Genomic DNA, 19,786 nt, shown 5'->3' on the forward strand with positions numbered 1-19,786 from the left:
GGCTTTCCTCTGTTTTTGTTATAGGTCCCTATTTGGTTGATATAAGTTCCTTTCTTGATGTGAAAATAAATGTAATTTCAACCTAATAAAGTCATCTTAATGTGTACAAGTGTTGACGGTTTAAAAAATTTATAATTGCTTGGTATTTTGCAGATTAAAGGTACTTGATAAAGGTTGGTAGCTCTATTTCCTGAAAGGAAAATTAGTAAAAGATAAATTTCTCCTGGTTTAATATTCATTTTGTACCGGGAAGGGAAACAGAATAAGAGAATTTGGTATTTAAGGCTAGGCGATCATACAAAAGTGCCATTTTGGCCAAAGAATGATTAAAACACTCTAGTCCTGACACGTTTAATAATGGGCACACAACCTATTTCTTTGTTTCATAACCATTGCGCTCTCTCTCCCTTTTTTTTTTTTTTTGGCAAAGCAACAAATTCAACAAAATCAACGCCATCTAGTTAAACTTTTTGATTTAGCGGTGGATCCGGCTGTCCTGTCAACGAGGAGGTAAGACCAGCCGTGTGCACAGGCAAGAGAAATTTATCTGAAATGGAAAGAAACGTGCCCATTCTAAATAATTTCCTGTGGGAAAATCGTTCCAAGTTGAAGGATAATTACAGGAGAGACGTCCCAACCCTCTGAGTTGCTGCGGTCCGTCCGCGCAGCGTTGCAAGGCTTCCCCGCGGCCCCGCCACCGCCGGGCCGCCCTTCCTGCCGCGGGCGGCGCACCCGGACTCCGGGAAGGTGCCGCGCGGGGAAACGTGGCACCGTCTCCAGCCCGCGCCCCGGGCGCTGCCGCGCGGCGCGGAGCGACCGCTCGAGGAGCCGGGCTGGGAGGGCTGAGCGGCGGCCGCGCACGGGCCCGCGGGGAAAGCCGCCCGCAGCGCCGGCGCCCGCCCGGGGACGGGAAGTGGCGCCCGGCCCGCCCTCGCGGCCCGCGGCCCCGCAGCCCCGCGCCGCCCCCTTTCTCTCGGCCTCTCCCTCGGCCTCCGCCACCCCGGCCGAATTCTTGCATAAATTATGCCAGGCGCGCCTGACGTCAGGTGGCGGCGCGCGGCCCCGGCGCGGCGCGGAGGGAGCCGGCGGCGGGCGCGCGCGGCCCCGCGGCCTCGGGCGCGCGCGGCGTGCCGGGCGCGCGCAGGCGCTGGCGTGCTGGGGCCGCGGCGGCGGCGGCGGCGGCGGCAGCGGTGGCGGCGGCGGCGGCGCGGGGGTTGAGCCGCGGTAGTGCGGACGCGCTCGTGCTCGGGAACTATCGGATTAAACTTGAATCGAGTGAAATTACACAAAGGAGCGCCGCGGAGGAGGCGGCCCGGGGACCCGGAGACCCTGAAACTCGCCAGAGCCCCGTTCGCCCCCGGCCAACTCCGCGCCCGAGGATCCAGCCCCCTGGCCGCGGCCGCCGAGCCAACTCCGGAGCCCGCTCTGCGTTTTGTCCCCCCCTCGGCACCGGGCGGCGGAGGAGCCCGCCCGCCCGCTCCGGTAAGCGCGAGAGTTCGCTGGGCGCCTCCGGGAGGGGCGGCAGCGGCAGGAAATCGCTCCGGGCGGGGGCCGGGGCCGCGCGAGGAGTTGGGAGCGAGGAGTTGGGCGTGTGCGGGGCGAGGGGCGAGGGCGGGCGGGGGCCGGGGCCGGGCGCAGGAGCGCAGCTCCGCCGCCGCGGGGCCCGAACCCGCGCCCCGAGCGCCGCCCGGCGCCCCAACTTTTGCCTGCGTCCTCGGGGCTGGCGGCGGCGGGGGCGCGCGGTCCGGCCGAGGGTCACTTCCTCGCATGTAAATGGCTTTTTGTTGTGCTGCCGGCCGTGGGGGGGGGACGGGGGACAGGAGGGAGCGTGTCTGCGCGCGGGGGAGCGCGAGCGCGTTTCCTCCCGCCGGCGCCGAGCACGAGTTGCCGGCTCCATTCGGAAGAAAAAGGAAGGAGGAAAAGTTGGGCTGCAACTCCAGTGCGAGTGGGCGATGGGCGCGCGGGCGCGGGGCGGCTGAGCGGCGGCGGCTCGGGGACGGCGGCGACCCCCGCCCCCCGCCCGGGACCGACCACGCCGCGCTCGCCGGGAGCGGCGGCCGCACCGGCGCGAACAAAGTGCGTCCCTCCCGGCGGCGGCGGCGCCGGCCCGCGCGGGGACGGCCACCGGGCGAGGTGGGTCGGCGGCGGGGAAAGTGCGCGGGGCGCCGCGTGGGGCGGGGGCGGCGCGAACACGCGGTGCGGGGGGCGTCCCGAGCCCGGCCCGTGCCGGCCGCGGGCGCGGAGTTGCGAGCCCGGAGCCGGGGGGCTCCCGGGGCTCCCCAAGTTCGCGAGAAGGAGAAGAAAGGGAGCGGGGCTGGGGCGGGCGCGGGGCGGCGCGGCGAGGAGGGGACCCCACCTTGCCGAGCTGGCCGGGCCAACGGCGGCGGCGACGGCGGCGGCGCGGCGGCTGCATAATAGCGACTTTAAGCCCCCGGAGGCAACTCGGCTCCCCCACCCCCGAGTCTCCCGGGGGTCAGCGCCCGCGGGGGGGGGTCACTAGGTGGCCCCCGAGGTGGCTCGGGTGCGCTCTGCCCCCGCAGAGATCCGCGGCTCGGAGCGTGAATGGTCGAGGTGGCTGGAGGCCAAGCGGTCAGCGGGGAGAGGAAGGAGGGCGGCGGGGGACGCGTTGTTTGTTTGGTCGGCACCGGGGACGGGGCTCGCCGGGGGTGCAGGGGCGCGGGCACCCGGTGGGCTGCCGTGCGGGGCGGCCGCGTCGGCGCGGGGCGAGCGCCGCCCGGGGGAAGGGGGAGGGCGGCGATCCCGGGCGCGGGGGTGGAGGGGGGGGGTCGGGAGGCTCCGGGGAAGGAGCCGCCGGCCCCGAGCAGCCATCATTACCGAGCCGCCTTTCTCCGGATGGCTGCGCCTCGAGGAGCCCCGCGCCGTGGGAGCGCACCCCGAACTCCCGACCGGCCGCCGGCTTTGTGAGCGCCCCCGGGGAGCGGCCGGGCGGGGAGTGCCTCTGCTACCGGGCGGCCGGTTTTCCCGGAGGTCACTTTTAGAGACTGTTCACGCCTCGATTTTAAACTAGTTTTTTTTTTTTTCCCCCTCTTCTGAACAGACAATGGACAAAAGAAAAGTGGCAACCCACATGGAGAGTTTCCTTTTGAATTGCTAGAATTAGATACACTATCCAGCTCGCCACTTGCTAAGTATACTTTCTAGTTTCCCATTGTATATTACCTCGCCGTCGATTTAAAGAACTCATCTTGAAATGTGTCCATCCTCTGGGCTTGATTTCTCAGCTGTATTAAATATTTTCATTTATTTCTAAAGGATTATGTGAAGGCCCTGATTTTTATTTTCAGAAAATTGTAATTCACGCTGTCTTTGCAGTGGGCAGCACCTTTCAAAGAGGTGGAGTGTATGCTCCCCCCCCATCCCCCCAGTTCTCTCCCTATAAGGGGAGGGGGGAGTACTCCCTAAACGTAATAATCAAATAGTTAAAAAAAAAAAAAGCAAAACCAAACAAACTTCTCTTTATTTCCTCACAGATCTATTCTGACGATGGCAAAAAAGAAATAAAAAAAAAAAATCGTAGTGACTGTGATCTTAGCAGCATGGGAACTCGATTTATTCCAGTTAAAATTCCATTTAGGTAGTAGCAACGTATGATCGTATGTAATTCTTATTTCAGAGATAACTCGAGCAGAGCAGTGATTCTCCGAAGTTGAACCCTCCTCCCAGCCCCCGGAGTGCGACATCTGTCGCGGAGTGTTTTTGTCTTGCTGTTGCACAACAGAAGCCCTCCAGTCTTTACCCTAAAATGGCAGCTTTCATTTGACTGGGGCCCATTCATTGACAATGATAATAAAGAGGCTGAAAGCTAGATGCTTGGGGCACGGAGCAGGACTGGGTTTGCCTTTCTAGGTGCTAGTAAGTGGGAGACATTTTATGTCTTCCAGATTTGCTCAGGAAAAGTTTCTTTTTCCTGAAAAATCTGGTCTGTGGAAAAAAGTTACAAAGTAAACAGAATTTGGAAGTGGAAAGGGACTAGTAGCAAATTTTAGAAACTTAAGTTTTCTTGTTTCACTAAATGGTGAAATTATGACATCCTCCCTTACCCCTTCATAACCAGATCAAGGGAGGTAATGAATTTTTGTGAGGCTTGTAACAGGTGAATTTCATCACTATAACACTCAAGAATTGTTCTTTAGCACTTTAGACTTCATTATTTATAGTCTGCTGATATTTTCTATTTTTTTTCTCCCTCTGCGCAAGTCAGTAAATTGAAGCTTGATGAATTCTAGGTTTTTCAGGATTCAAATGAGTTTCTTGGTAAGAAAAGAATAATAATAATAAAGGGACTGGTATATGAATTTTAAACTCTAATTTTATTGGTTTAATCAGTGAAATTATTTTTGAGTCAGTTAAAATAATTGCTTCCATTTCTATGTCTTAAGATGGAAGTAAGGATAGAGAAGTCATTTATAAGTGATGGTGATAGTTAAAAACTCAAACATTATTTTCCTCTTTCGAGGAAAAAATAACACTTTTCCTCCAAGTTGAGAATATATAAGTTGAGTTTTAAATAACAGATCTTGTAACATGGTTTTAAAACAGTACTTTCATAGATTCTCCTGTACTTGGTCTAGTTGTTAATCACTTTGGCTTACAGGACTATTTCCAAAACTTTTCCACCAGAGTATTGAGTTAAAATGAATACCATGGGGAGTATGTGTATAAAACTGTATCACAGAAATGTTACAAGTTTTTCTTCATACAGATGCAGTCAATAATGTATTACCTGTAGTATATTTTTAAGCTGTTAGGTCAAAAGAAAAAATGCATTTTCATCTATGAGGAGATATAGTCAGAGTACGTAGGTATACATGCCATGTAACCTGTGAGAGCAATCTCAGTGCCAAGGTTAGAGTAGGCATTTCAAACCTTGATGGAAAGCATGTTATTCCCTGTGCTTAAGAAAGTTGGCTTGTCATACGGTCACCATTCATTTGGTTACTTTGGATTCAGCAATCACTAGTGAGTTTTCAGTGTGTAAAAAGAAATAGAAGGCAATGCTTTCCCTCAGAGAGTTCACCATCTAGTAGGAGAGAGCCTTTTAAAGGTACACAGATACTCACATTTAACTTTTAAGGTCAACTTTAGAGGTAATAGTTATTCATCTTTTATTATCCATACATAGCCATCTTATAAATATCTACTATAAATAAGGCATCACAAGAATAAAAATGCTTAGTCAGGGCTGAGCATTTCAAAAATGACTGACTTCAAAAAATGACCCTTAAGATTTCAGCTTTGAAATAAAATGATTTAATTCCAGTATTCAGATGGTTTCTAGATGTAAACAAACTAGTACTTGGATACATCACATAGCTAAATTCACTGGAGGTAGGAAGGGACATTTGGGGGTGATGTTAGGAACATACTGGCCCTATGTGATTATTTAATTGTGTTTTTCATTCACAAGGACACATTTGTATATCTTTAAAAGGATATTCTTTTTATGCCTTTTAGAAATTGAGAATTTTGCATTGTATCTTACCAGGTTTCTCAAACCATTATGATTTTATCAGTCTGGAAAATAAAATTTTCCTTTTTCTCTGGAAAACTTTATTATTCTTAGGTTTTTTTTTTTTTAAGCTCTGACATTCAAAGATGATGGATGATGTTAAAATATAAAAGAAATTGGGAATAAATGACCACTTAATTTTTCTACAAAAAATAAATGAAGATGTAGTGATTTAATTTGGGTATTACTCAGATTGGGTTGCAATTATGGCAGAAGCCCATAGCTGATCTTGATGGTAGTTAAGAGTGGGGAAAGTAATTAAAAACGCTACTGCCATTCTTTTACATTTAAATTCTATCGGTATATAAAAATTCTTAAACCACACCCGTGTGATAAAAATAATAAACAGGAAAGCACAATGATATTGTCAAGTAGAAATTCATCTTGTGATCATTAGTGAATCTTTGGATATTTAGAGCATGAGGACCTTGGAGAGCTAGTCGAACTTACTCATTTTACAGATTAAGAAACTGAAGCCCAGAGAGATTAATTAAAGGAGCCGCCTCTGGCTGGCCACCCGGTTACTGCCGGGCAGTCTCGGTCACGCCTAGCTGGGTGCTGCTGCAAGGGGATGCTGGGTTGGTCCTTGCTGGATGACAGAGCTGGTTCTTGAAGGGTCTAGCTCTCTTCCTACTTACATCTGACTCAGAAGCACCTTTTGGCTTAAGAACCCTTTAACCCACGCTACAATAGCTCTTAAAGGTGTTCCTGCTATTGCCGCTGCTGCTAAGTTGCTTCAGTCGTGTCCGACTCTGTGCGACCCCATAGACAGCAGCCAACCAGGCTCCCCCATCCCTGGGATTCTCTAGGTAAGAATACTGGAGTGGGTTGCCATTTCCTTCTCCAATAAAGGTGTTCCTAAATCATCATCAATATTGTGTTTGTCTCTACTGTGTAGTGGTTTGGAGGTTTTTTGGGGTGTTGGGTGGGGGGAGGTATGATTACACATCTAGAGGAAGGTACGGAAAATTATCCCAAGATTTGATTACTGTTTTCCCTTAAGAGGCATGTATTCCTTATCATAATTAGATTGCTATACCTTTTAACTCATGTTAGGTGACTGCAAACATGATTATGTTATTCTTAGTATTTTTGGAGGGTTTTGTCTTGTTTTTACTTCAAAAAGTAAAAACTATCTTGTTAAAAATGAAAATAGCATAGAACAGTAATGAAGGATTACTGGGTAGGAGGAGGCTGACTGGTCCCTTGGCCCGTTTGCTTGTGACCACGTGGCATCAGAGATGCTTGCTGTCTTCCGTGGTCCTTTCGGCCTCAGTACTGCTGTAGGTGCCAGACTTGGCTCGAGTGGCTGGTGGCTGGAACTGTGATTGGTTATCTGTTTTCTTGTTCATCGATTCAAGTATTTATTGGGTACCTGTTACCTACAAGGTGCTGGGCTGCACCTGAGTTAGGAATATAATACATAAGAAGACATAGGAGACCCACGTGAAAAAGAAATAGAACTGCCGCAGTGTCGTAGGTGCTATGTGCTGGATACCAGGAGGAGGGAAGATCACTTGTTAGCTCTTAGGAGTGGCCTCAGCACTGCCGTCCAATTGGTGGTAGAAGAAGGGGGCTCACCTGGAGGGTGGCAGCAGGTCCGAGGTCTACGGAGAGCAGCCAGATGACGCCTAAGAGGTAGGCAGAGGCCAGCTCGGGTGGGGCTTACGGGATCTGGAATTTGGGATTAGGGAAAAAGAGCAGCAGAGCCACTGATGGATGCAGAGCAGTGCTTGGCGTGAGCAGGCTTGTGTTTTGAAGGCTGAATTGGCGGGTGGGGCACTGGAGGGAGACTCAGGATGTTCCCCCTGGTGGTGAAGGAGCAGTGGTTTGGACTGGACTGGTGACCGTAGGGAGGGAGAAGTGGAGAGGATGGAGAAATATTCAGGAGGCTCGCTGGATTGGATTTGAAGATAGATTTGTTCTCAGGGAGAGGAAGGGGTCAGGGAATGTAGGTTTTCTGGTGTGTTCCAGGCGTGGCTGGCTGGCTGGTGATGCTGCTCACTGAGGTGGGGGGCACCTGGTGGGAGCCAGGTCTGAGGAGGAAGTTCATGGGTTCTCATAGCGTGTGACTGAGGTGGCCGATAATGGACCATGAAACCACTGTCTCAGCCTTCTTTCCATTGCTAGCGGCATTCTAAAACTTTCCAAAACAGCCTGCTAGCTTCCCCCCAAAGATGGAGGTATAAGGTGAGCCCACCTGGAGACCTGACAGAGAAGGGGACCTTTGTTACTTGCCTCCTATATGGCACTCTGCGTGTTACTTGTTGAAAAGAACTTTGCTTGCTCCTTCAGAGACAGAACCCTCCAGTAAGCAGACGTTGTTACATTTTGTTCTTCTGTCTCCACATTCCAGTGGCTGCTTTGTGTTGCTAAGCATGAGGTCCTTGGTCTCCCAGCAGTAGCTGGTGGGTCTCATAGTTAGCTCTGGTTGAATTTTAGAGCTGGTTGCAGCCACACGTGGGTGTGGTAGAAATGAATACATTGCTCAGATAATTGTGGAGGGAAGTACCATCCTTGGTCTGAACACTTAACCTGCTCTGGGTGGGGAAGGAAGGAGTATGTATAAACTAGTTTAATGTATCTTAAAAATCACTTTGATCAATTATTATAAAAAGTTGTTGTTCAGTCACTCAGTCATGTCTAAGTCTTTGCGATCCTTTGGACTGCAGCTTGTCAGGCTTCCCTGTTCTTCGCCGTCTCCTGGAGTTTGCTCAAACTAGCATGATTGGTAGCAAATGAGAAGGCCATTTTCTTCTCCAGGGGATCTTCCTTCCCACCCAGGGATTGAAATTGAGCCTCCTGCATTACAGGCAGATTCTTCACCGTCTGAGCCACCAGGAAAGAGGTACTAATGAATAAATCCAGACATGTTTTGAAGTTTCTGAGAAAAAGTATGAAAAGCCTGAACATTTATCTTGAAACAGTTTGTTTTGTTTGTTTGAGGGAAGTGTTTGTATTTTATGTGTGTGCGCGCACCAGTTTATAGAGTAGTGATATTATTGTTTAGTCTCTTAAGTTGTGTCTGACTCTTTTGTGACCCCATGGACTGTAGCCCACCAGGCTTCTCTGTCCCTGGGATTCTCCAGGCAAGAATACTGGAGTGGATTGCCATTCCTTTCTCCAGGGGATCTTCCTGACCCAGGGATCGAACCCAGGTCTCCTGCAAGTCCAGTGTCACCCGTTTATTTTTGTTACAGGTCCAGCTTTGTTCTTGGGGTGGAGAGGGGTCCTTCTTGGGCCTTGTTGCCTTTGGTTGGGGTTCATTTCAAAGATGCTCTGCCTGACGCCAGTCCTCACAAGCCGTTTGGTACCACTGTGACTCCATTCCAGCTTCACCAGGGCCCCCCCCCCCCCCACCTCCTCCGGGGTGGGCGTGATTGTCCTTTGCAGGGTTTTCAGGGGCTTGCCTAGGCTGTAGGGGCCGCTCCATCTGCAGGTTTTGCTCTCTCCTCTAGCAGTCTTTAGGGATTGTTTGGATACGTTTAAACTTTAGGGGCAGTAATGTTCCCATGTGGTGAAACAATATAGAAATGCTGGGTGTGCTGACTTCAGGTGGACTTGGCCGGCGACCCTACAATGGTTTTCATTTCTAACCCTAGTTCTTTCCCTGGTTAGTTTCAAACATTTCAAAAAACCTTTAAAAATACATTGTCTGGCTTGTTCCCATCAACAGTATATTGGTTTAAGAAACCGTTGGCCTTTCTAGAGGTGCATACATGACATTGAATGTAGGGTTGTGCCATGTGGCCTTCAGTGGAAGAATAAAGGGGATGTTATCCCCACTCCCAACCCCCACCCCAGCTTTAGCCTGTCTGTCCTCAGCATGGGGCGGGCAGAGAGCCGCAGCCACTGTGCACGGGGCCTGGGCTGCCACACCAAGCCTTTGTGCAGGGAAAGACAGGCAGATAACGTGTGCAGTTCTGACATGTCAGGGACTCTTCCCAGGATCCTCCACTCACACATCAGAGATCTCTACACCGTATTTGTGGTTCATCTGATAAAAGGGTACATGGTTCCTCAGTAATTAATTTTCCCCTCGTTCTTTGGCAAGTTAGAGACTGCTTTAAATGATTAAAGAGTCCACTTTGTTCTCTTTTTGTCCTTCTGAAAGAAGCCATAAACACTTCAGAGTTGGTCCTCTTGATATTTAAAACATAATTAGCAAAAGCACATATTATTTTAACACACGTAAAAAGAATGATCCTCTCTACCATGATTCTAAGCCAGCAAGTAGCAAGAAGCTTCTTATAGAATTACAAGCCTGCCTTATTTTCCAAGCCAGGCCTGTCCTGGCACTAGGTGAAGAATAAAATCAATTGGAACACAGGTGTGCAATCAGCATATGCCTTAGTTGTGATGTATTTTAAAGTGTGTGGGTCTAGAAATTACTTTATTTATGGATAGGACTAATAATGGATTGTAACTGTTAAGCCTGGATCTTCAAGGTGAACTTTTCCTTTTTAAACATCTCTCTCACTGTGTTTTATGTTCTTGTATACTTGACCTTGTTTGTGCTTGGGATTTTGCTTTGGCCAATTGCTGGTGTATTGATCTTGTCAGAAAAATCATGCAGACTCATCTGGAGAATGTAAAAATTTTGATTAAATTAGGAAACTGTCTATTTTCTCTGTTATCTGTGTGATCAACTGAAATAGTGCAGAAATAACCCAACAGCATTAAAGATATCATTAATCACCATAACAACTAACTCGCAGTTGATTTTTGAGCATTTCCAATCATGTAGGGCTTCCCTGGTGGTGCAGTGGTAAAGAATCCTCCTGCCAATGCAGGAGACATGAATTCGATTCCTGGATCAAGAAGATCCCCTGGAGGAGCCAGTGGCAACCCACTCTAGTATTCTTGCCTGGGAAATCCCATAGATGGAGAAGCCTGGTGGGCTATAGTCCATGGGGTCACAGAGTTGGACCCGACTGAACATGTATGTGTGTGTGTGGACACACATACAGTCAGATAGGCATTTGCTAAGTGTTTTGGTTACTTGTTAGAACAACTCTAGGACAGGAGTCCCCAACGCCTCTGGTCCTTGGCTTGTTAGGATCCGGGCCACATAGCGGGAAGTGAGTAGTGGGCCAGCCAGCAAAGCTTCATATGTTGCTCCCCATCACCCGCATTACTGCTGAGCCATCACCCTCACTCTCCGCCCAAGGTCCGTGGAAAAACTATTCTCTGTGGAACCAGTCCTTGGTGCCAAAAAGGCTGGGGATCACTGCTCGAGGAAATAGAATGTTTATGCCCATTTTACAGATTCAGAGGCTTGGACTGAGGGGTTAAATTGCCCAGGACCACACATAACTGCAGTGCATGCTGGAGGAGGATTTTTTTTTTGTAATATTTATTTTTATTTATTTGGCCTTGCTGGGTCTTTGTTGCGGTACATGGATCTTTGAACCTCATTGCCGCACGCAGGACCTTTAGTTACAGCTTGCAAACTCTCAGTTGCGGCATGTGGGATCTAGTTCCCTGTCCAAGGGTCGAACCCAGGATCCTTATTTTGGGAGCCTGGAGACTTAGCCACTGGACCTCCAGGGAAGTCCCTGGAGGAGGATTTTGAAGTTCACCAGTCTCCAGAATCTGTATTCTTGATCCATCACCAGTCTCGTACCACTGCTGCCTTAATAGGTAAAAGTGCATTAGAAATGCCAGCAACGCCTTGTAATCCTGTGTCTCCTGTCGGCTCAGGCTTTTCGGGTCACACTTGCTCTTTTTGTGCCTGCTGTACTTGGGGCGGGGGAGAGGGGACGGGGGCGGCACCGTATATTATCTTGGGATGTCTTGACTCCCAAGATGACTGGGTTCCATGCCTTTCAGCATCATACCCTTTCTGTCCCATGAAGACACCGAGAGGAGTTGTTCTCCAGCAAGTTTTATTCTGTGGTGGCTGAGAACTTGAGTTGTGGCATCCGACGGATCAGATCAGTGAGTCATGAAACTGGGAATAATAATACTCTCCACCAGCCAGGGTTAGGGCGGAAGGTGGCATGAGATGCTTCAGCTTCAGGCACTAAGTATAGCTTATGGCATATTTATTGAGGAGTTACTAGTAGCATTAGCTGACTCTTGGTCATTGAATTTATCAAACCATGTGCCTTGGTTTTATTTTTACTTAAAAAGTCCCCATAATCCTGAGTCATGAGAAGCCCACTGTGGAGTCCAGCTGCATGGTTTGCCTCAGGAGTCGACATCAGGCTTCACAGGTGTGTGTCTGTGTCCAGGTACAGAACTAGTTGTTGTTCCCCTACACAGAGGGAACTTGGATATCCCAGATGCTAACGATGCTACCTTTGAGGGAGCAATCTCTTCCTGGCCCTGGGGATTCCTTCTGCTGGCTGAGCCTTGGCTGTCTCGCCAGAGAACCAGTCATTTCTTCTTTTCCCCAAACCTGCAGTTCTCCAGAGACAGTGGGGATGTCACCAGCGGTGGGCATATTCTATCAGCTCTGGCGTGGACGAGCCTCCCATTGTAGACCAGAGAGGCACAGGCTGTTCTCAGAACCTGTAACTCTAGATCCTTGAGTTGAACGTTGGAGTTAACCCTCCCCTGCCCCAGATTCCGTCTGTTGCTTAAGAAGGAGACAAGAAAGGATCTAAACTGAGAGTCGATTTGGGGTGGGGTCTAGGACAAGATTAGCCGCTGTTAACAGAAAATGAGAAGGTTCCATGCCTCTGGAAACATGAGGCTCTGGGGGCGGCTTCCCTGGTATCCCACTCTGTCAGGACTGGCACGACGGTGGGCGAGGTGGTGCATTGACGGCTTCCGTTTTACTGTATTCCATTTTATTGTCACTTAGAAGTGCCTCTTAAGGGAAGGCGAGGTGGGGCGGAGTGGAAGGAGCTGGCAGACGGGGCCCGTAGGAGTTTGCCGTAGTCTTTGGCTCTACTACAGGGTTGGAAACTTGTAGAAGCTTGTTGGTTCATGGACTTTTAAGAGCTTGACCTCCATAGCTACCATATATGGAGCGTGGGGTTCATGTGAGTTTGCATTTTGCTAATAATCTGTGTACTTACCTGAACTGTTGTTCCCAATGATGGAAGCAGGATTAATCAAGATTGTTTAATACATGGTGCAGTTGGGACTCAAATCAAGACAGGTTCATTTAAGAGCCTGTAGTGTGAACCTCTCTGCAGAAAGTGCTTGGGATGGGTGGTCACATTGGAATGACCTTGGCCTGAGAAGGGCTGGACCAGCGTCTATCAAGACGTGCACACCTGTGCTTTCAAGGCCTGGCTCCCCGAGCCACACTAAGAGGCCCAGAGCTGCGCATGAATGGCTTATAGTCAGGGGCGCGTCTTTTCCTCCTTACAAGTCATATCTATCTTATCAATTGCGAACACGTTCCACCTAAAAGACACTCATTGTGAGACTCACTAGTATTCCACCCTGTTTTTGTTTATCAGTCCAAAACGTGACCAACCACAGTGTATTCAGCTTGCTACAGAACTGGCTGTTTCTTTCCAGTGTTTATCCAAGATGTATTCATTCACATGGACTTCCCAGGTGGCGCAGTGGTAGAGAACCCACTTGCCAATGTGGGAGGTTTTAGAAACACAGGTTCCATCTCTGTGTTGGAAGATCTGCTGGAAGAAGCAATGGCAACTCACTCCAGTATTCTTGCCTGGGAAACTTCATGGACAGAGGAGCCTGGTGGGCCACATGGTCCATCTGGTCACGAAGAGACACACGTGTGCACACATGCCAGGTTGCTTCAGTCATTTCTGATTCTTTGCCACCCTGTGGACTGGAGCCCACCAGGCTCCTCTGACCGTGGGATTTTTCAGGCAAGGATAGTGAAGTGGGTCACCATGCCCTCGTCTAGGGAATCTTTCTGACCCAGGGATTGAACCCTCATCTCTTATGTCTCCTGCATTGGCAGGCGGGTTCTTTACCATGAACCTCCCGTTAAAACTTGGAAGTTTTGCTATTTTTGGTGCACTTAAAAATTCTGTTTTTGTTTTTGTGTGTGTGTGTGTTTTGTTTCATAGAGCTAGGTTTATCACCAGAATTAGCATTTTAAGGTTTCCATTTCCCCCTCTCATTAGAAGACAAACAAAATCCAGGTTGGTATTGGAAGCAAAATTTCAAGCTCATAAGGAACTTCGTGGCTACTGTGGGCCCGTGAGAGCCATTCTGTTTAGCTGCCGAGGTCTGGCAGGAAAGGAGAACTGTCTCATGTCCGTTGGAGGCTTAGTAGGGATGCACTGCTGTGACGCAGTCAGGTAATTTCCCACATGGTTTACCCTGTGGGTGGTGACACAGCTGTGCCTGGGTTGCTAGCAGGCAGGCATTGTCACCATAGACTAGCTGAGAAATCTGGTGTTTGTCTCCGTATGAACGGAAGGAGATGTACTGCCTGAAGGTCCGCACAGAAGCCTGGCTTTTGCTGATGGTGTGGTGACATCGGGGACCGATGGTCCGTCTCTGACTGTATGTAGCTCAGGCTTTTCAGAACTTGGAGAAATGCCCACATCACTGGTGTTATCCTTTACGGATCACTACCACCGTAATAATAACATTAAGAAGAAGAATATCCTCACTGGGCAAACCTGAAAGTGACTCGACTACCTGTGCCTTCTCTAAACAAGACGGCTTGAGCCGGCTGTTGAATTTGGAACGTAATCTGATTTGTGTCGCCTACCGGCTCCAGGCTAGGGGTGAGAAAATGGGTCTGTTTATTCAAAGCATTACAGCATTCACTCATATCATTATGAGATTTTCTTGTGTGTCTCTTAACTCTTCCAATATTCTGTTGTGTGAAAGGAACCCCCGCTTTTCCTCTCCTTACCTTTTTGAGACAGGTGCATAGAAGACTCAGGTCCCTCATTCCCAGGCAGAAAAGATAACGAAGTATGTGGTGGATTTTGGGGAGGAGGGAGCGCTCCGTCTCGCACCTCCTCAGCAACGTCCTCCCCTCCCTTCTACCTGCCAGGATTCACAGGGACAAGGTGGTTTTGCAGAAATAATATATCCATTGGCCTTTAAGGAAGAGGAGATGATGAGTGGGACTGAGGTTACTTTTTCATCTGTTTTCTCCAAATGACCTGTAGAATGGGTCTGTTCACGTGATCTTGAGGCTCTTATATAATTATTTCAAAAGTTCATCTGGTAAAAAGTGACGGGCACAGTAGATATTTATTGGGCCTTAGAATGAACACAGTCAGCTGGTGGTATGTGGTTAATTACTCACTCAGTCGTGTCCGACTCTTTGTGACTCCATGGACTGTAGCCCACCAGGCTCCTCTGTCCATGGGATTTTCCAGGCAAGAATACTGGAGTGGGCTGCCATTTACTTCCCCACCCAGGGATCAAACCCACATTTCCTGCATTGGCAGGTGGACCCTTTACCACTGAGCCACCTGGAAAGCCCCACAGTCACCTGTGCTGCTTGTTAAAGATGCAGATTCTGGGAGTCCAGTGATGAGCACTCGTCACTTTCACTGCCAGGTCTCAGGTTTGATCCCTGGTCAGGGAACTAAGATCCCACAAGCCTTGTGGCGTGTTACAGCAACAACAATTAACAACAGCAAAATGCAGATTCTTCAACCCTACATTGGTTTTATTCCTGGATTAAAATCTCTGTGGGCCATCTAGAATCTGAATTTTTATCTCGGTGCTTTTGATATACTCTAAAAGGCCTCACGTTTAGACCAGTATGTTAGTTATACAGTGAACGTACCATGGAAATACAGAACAGTTCAGAAAAATGGTAGCGTATATTTTTACAGTATTTTTTGGAGCTTTGCAGGTAATGTTATTCTTTTACATGTGAGTGAGTGAAATGTAGCTGCTATTCGGGATTCCAGCTATATAAAAGGCAAAGATGGACACATGGTTGAGCTTGGGAGCATAGTCTACCTCAAAGGCAGTAAAAGGGATGGAGAACAACATGTGTTTACTCATTAAATTGTATTTTCATTCTGCCACAGAATAATTAAAAACTTATTTTATGTGTAGTTGCAGCTTACGTGATTAGCGGGTGGATTTAGGGGACTTCACCAGCGGTCCAGTGGTTATGACTCTGCCCTTCCAATGCAGAGAGGGTTGAGTTTGATCCCTGGCTGGGAAACTAAGATCCTGCATGTGGTATGGCCAAAAAAAAAATTAAATTAAAAAAGTATATTAAAAAAAAAGTGAGTGGATTATTACTCTTTGGGGGCAGCCCGTTCCAAGGCGGTGTTATTTCCAAGGGCAGCTCAGTCGTGAATGGTGAGTCCGGTGGCATGTCGTCCGGCAGCTGGACTTGGCAGCGTCCATCTCCGTGGGACCCCGGTACTCCTATGGGAGGTGATGGGAAGCGGCTCCTGGCTCTTTTCTCAGCCCTCCTCCTCCTTTCCTTTCCGATTTCTTCCTCAGCGCCTGCCCCATCCTCTTGCCTCACCATCTCCCTGGACCTGGGCTGGGAGGCTCCGTCAGGGTCCTGGGCTTCCCTCGGCTCCTCACCCCTCCTGCTGCTCCCTGAACACAGCCAGTGTCCTTCTGAAAGTGCCCATCTCGGCTCCAGCTCAGACCCACAGCTCCAGATCCTGTTTCCAGGTGATTAGCTCCTAAAACTTTATTTTTATTCCCAGTATCTTCCCCCAAGCTTCTGTTCTTCATCTTTCCAACCTGTCTGAACCCAAAGTCTTCCCAGCACCTCCTCCTTCCTGCATGAAGCCCTGGCCTCTCAGCCCCACGTTGCGCTCCGTGCCACCTCGCATCCCGGCCACCTCTCAACCTCTCCAGGCTCCTCCGAGTTCAGGGGGCTCTGCACCCCTTGGGTCCTGGTTTCTTTGACCGCATTACATCCTCATGACACTCGCCTGCCTGTTAGCACACAGCGCCAGGCCTGCTGAGCCCTGGCCATCCTTGTCCTCGTCGTCTGCACTGGAAGAGACTGCTGCCTGCCCTCTCTGCTCCCAGCGTTCTCCTTTATTCATTCCTGGGGCAGCTGGCGCCCTGACTGCGGGCCTGGAAGCTCCCAGGCTCCCGCAGACGGGTCCTGCTCATCACCTTCGAGTGCGGTGGGGCTGATGGGTTTAAAGTCAAGACTGTTGGTGTGGGGGGGTGAGGTTTCCCTGTGCCTGTCCCCCCGCCCCCTCCCCAGTGGCAAGTGGCTCTAGCCATACCTGGTTGTCCCCCAGCAGGTTCAGAATGTGAGTGGGAAGAGGAGGTGAGAATTCCTCCTCAGACCCCATTCCCATGTCCCTGGTGTCCAGTCGGAGGGCCTCTTCCCTGGTTGCTGCGTTCTGATTAGGTACTTAAGATGCCCTTTGGTCTGTCTCATGATCTTTAGGTTAGCCCAGGAATATCCGTAAGATATAATCTTGTGTTGAGGGAAAACTATTAAACTGGCAACTGAAATCTTTTTGTGGGGAGTCAGTTGTGCTTGACCATGGCCTGAGGGACTGGGGGCTTTCAGAAATGGGCCTCCAAGTTCACGACAGAGTGAACTTTCCATACAGGCCTTTCCCAAGCTGGCTGTAGGAAGGACTTCAGTGAATGCAGAGACATGGCCAGTAAGGGCAGGGAATATTCAGCGGTGTTTCCAGTTTCCACCTCTATAGGGTAAATGGTGATTTCTGTGTGAGGTTGAATGTGAAGTCTTCTTGGGTTTTGGAAACCTGGATGTGTCTGGTAAAAGCTGTTCTTTTATTAACACCTTTCAAAAGATCGGTAAGAATTACAAGCACACAAATCTTAATATTCTTGCTGACTTTTGGGGATGACACTAATGTTTGCGAAGTGGTGCTCATGGAAAATTGTAGTTGTGCCGAGTTCTGCAGGAGATCTGAAAATGCTGACCGTGGCTCCGAGATGCCGAGTCGCACACCCGGGACATACAGCAGGTCAGCACCGTGTGTGGTCAGGTGCTGAGGGCGTGGGATGCTCTCAGTGGAGGTCTGGTAGTGGAGGAGGACATCAGCAGATGAGACCCGTGCTGCCTTGTGATAGGCTGGGAGGGTTGAGAAATGACAGGAGCAGAGCCACAGAGACACAGCGAGGCCAGGCCCCCAGCGCAGGCTGCAGGGCCGGGCTGGGATTGCACCCCCAGGGAGAGGGGCACCCTGCCTCACACCCGCCCTCCTCCCAAGTTCAGGGAGGGTCAGAGTTGGCTGGGAGGAGAGGGCAGCGGATGGCCAAGACAGAGTTGAGGGTGGGCTGTGGTGAAATTGGTGACATGCATTTGCACTAAGTGATGGAAATGGCATGGTTAGTTTGGCAATGTGTAAGGGTCGGTGGTTGAAGAGGGACTGGAGGGGAAAAGTCAGCAGTGGAGCTCCATCAGGGCAGGGGGATTGAAGAGGTGCGGGGGCGGTGAAATCGGTGGGAGGTGAGGAGAGGACCGGTCCTGCCAGGGGCCAGCGCCCACCTGAGAATGGCTTGGAAGCCTCTTTTCAGGAGAACCAAGGTTTGATGTTTTGAACTTAGATTAGATCCAAAAATAGGAAACATTTGAGGAGGGTGAGATGTATGAAAAGATAAAAAGATCACTTTCGAAAGCTTCCAAAAATAAAGCTACATCGCTCATGAAGTTGTGCAACCAGCAAGCCAAAAAAAAATCAAAATAGTAACCCCCCTCCCCGGATATTTTAATTAAAGTTAGTGTCGTATGAAAATGATTTTGGAACTGTTTTCACATGTAGTTTGACTTTATTTCTTTAAATGTCCTTACTACTTGGGCACAGCATAATGTGAAAGAGTTCTGTAGGATTGTTCATATTGCTCTTTCAGAATCAAAATGGCACATTGGTAGTTAGGGAGTTTGTAAACGTCTACCCAGTTATTACACACGGATGGTGATCTGTTCACTGGGGTCATGCTTTCTTCTGAGTGTGTGTTCTGACATTTGGAAGACCTGCCTCACCGTGTGTGATTCACCTGCTCTGATGGGTGTGTGTGGATGTATTGAAAAGATACATCAGCAAATACAGTAGAGAAACAGCTCTAGCCCATAGAAAAGCAGTAAAGGATGTAGCAGGTAATTCATAGAAAAATGTAACTGCCAAAAACATGAAAATTTTCCCAGTTATGGAGTAATAAAAATGCAAATTAAAATGAGATAACTTTCCCTCCTTATCAAATTAGCAAGGATTTAAAAAATATTCTTGGTATTGACGGAATGTGGTGAGGCTTGCAGGCTCACTGCTGTCTGGGGTTCGGTGAGTGCAAACATTTTGGAAAGTAGCTGGAGATCCCATGTTTCTAGACCTTCCTGAACAGCCATGCCAGTCTTATCAGTCGTCCATCCGAAGGAAAGGTCTGCAGTCCAATCAGCTATGATAAGTAAGAGGTCACAGCATGTTGTTCTGACAGTGAGAAGTCAGGAATGGTTAGATTTGCGCTGTGTTCATAAGCTCAAGTGTGATGCAGGTGTTACAGATTGTGTTTTTGAAAACTGTAAAGCCTCAAAGAGTAGAGCACAAAATAATATATTAAATCTGGCTCTAACTTGATGCAAATTATTACCACAAGCCTAGGGGGGAAAAAAAAAACTAGAGAAAATACATCAGTTTTAAAAAATGAGCAGTTTCGGGGATTGACAGTTTCACTTAGTTAAAAGCTCCGATTGCAGAGTTACACAGGTCAGGTTTGAATCCTTGCCTGGCCATTTGCTGGCTGTATGAGCTTGAATAGGTGACTTCGTAGCTCAGTGACCACAGGCAAGGTTTAAACTTACCTGAACCTCAGTTCCTTCAGCTGAGGCTGGGAGGGGTGGCGGCAGTGCTCAGCTCCTAGGCCTGCTTTTATTCATGCAGTGATATCTGAACTACCTCACATGGTGCTTACTGGATCGTTTGCTCTCCACGAACGTCAACTGAGGTTGTGTTTATCTTAATTTGTATTTAAAATTTTTATTTTAAATATATTTTGATTCATCTTTACATTCAGTTTTACATTCTTAAATATTTTCTTAATTTTATACTGAAAGGCACTTTGCATAATCAAGAAAAACAACCGTCACCATCCCGAGGAGCATCTCTTGCTCCTGAGGGGGAACAAGGAAGCCTGACAGTTTTTAGTGTTTTCTGATATAGACAAGAAAATCTTTACAAAGTAATTTCAACTACGTATTTTTCTGAAATGATTACTCCCCAATTTGCCTCTTTCCCCTTGTTTTCTAGGTCACTGAGTAGTATTTGGATTATTTTTTCTATCTCAAAGAAATTTTGTTCTGTAGTAAGTTGAATTTAAGAGACCCCTGCCTCTTTTTTTTTTTTAAGTTTTCTGAAATCCGGGAAAACAAGAATCATCTTTGAA

The 19,786-nt window shown here is 48.7% G+C and overlaps 1 protein-coding gene across 4 annotated transcripts in view; it reads left to right on the forward strand.

Annotated features, from left to right (window-relative positions):
• The first annotated feature begins 1,132 nt into the window (after positions 1–1,132).
• The window catches only part of CHD7 (chromodomain helicase DNA binding protein 7), a 193,022-nt gene continuing 174,368 nt past the window's right edge, over positions 1,133–19,786 (forward strand). For all 4 annotated transcript variants that reach the window (XM_060393435.1, XM_027972980.2, XM_027972981.2 and 1 more), the window contains exon 1: positions 1,133–1,482. The gene's annotated coding sequence lies outside the window, so the exon portion shown is untranslated. The remainder of the gene's footprint in view (positions 1,483–19,786) is intronic.

Source organism: Ovis aries, chromosome 9, assembly GCF_016772045.2.
Source record: "Ovis aries strain OAR_USU_Benz2616 breed Rambouillet chromosome 9, ARS-UI_Ramb_v3.0, whole genome shotgun sequence".
Classification (NCBI taxonomy): Eukaryota; Metazoa; Chordata; class Mammalia; order Artiodactyla; family Bovidae; genus Ovis; species Ovis aries.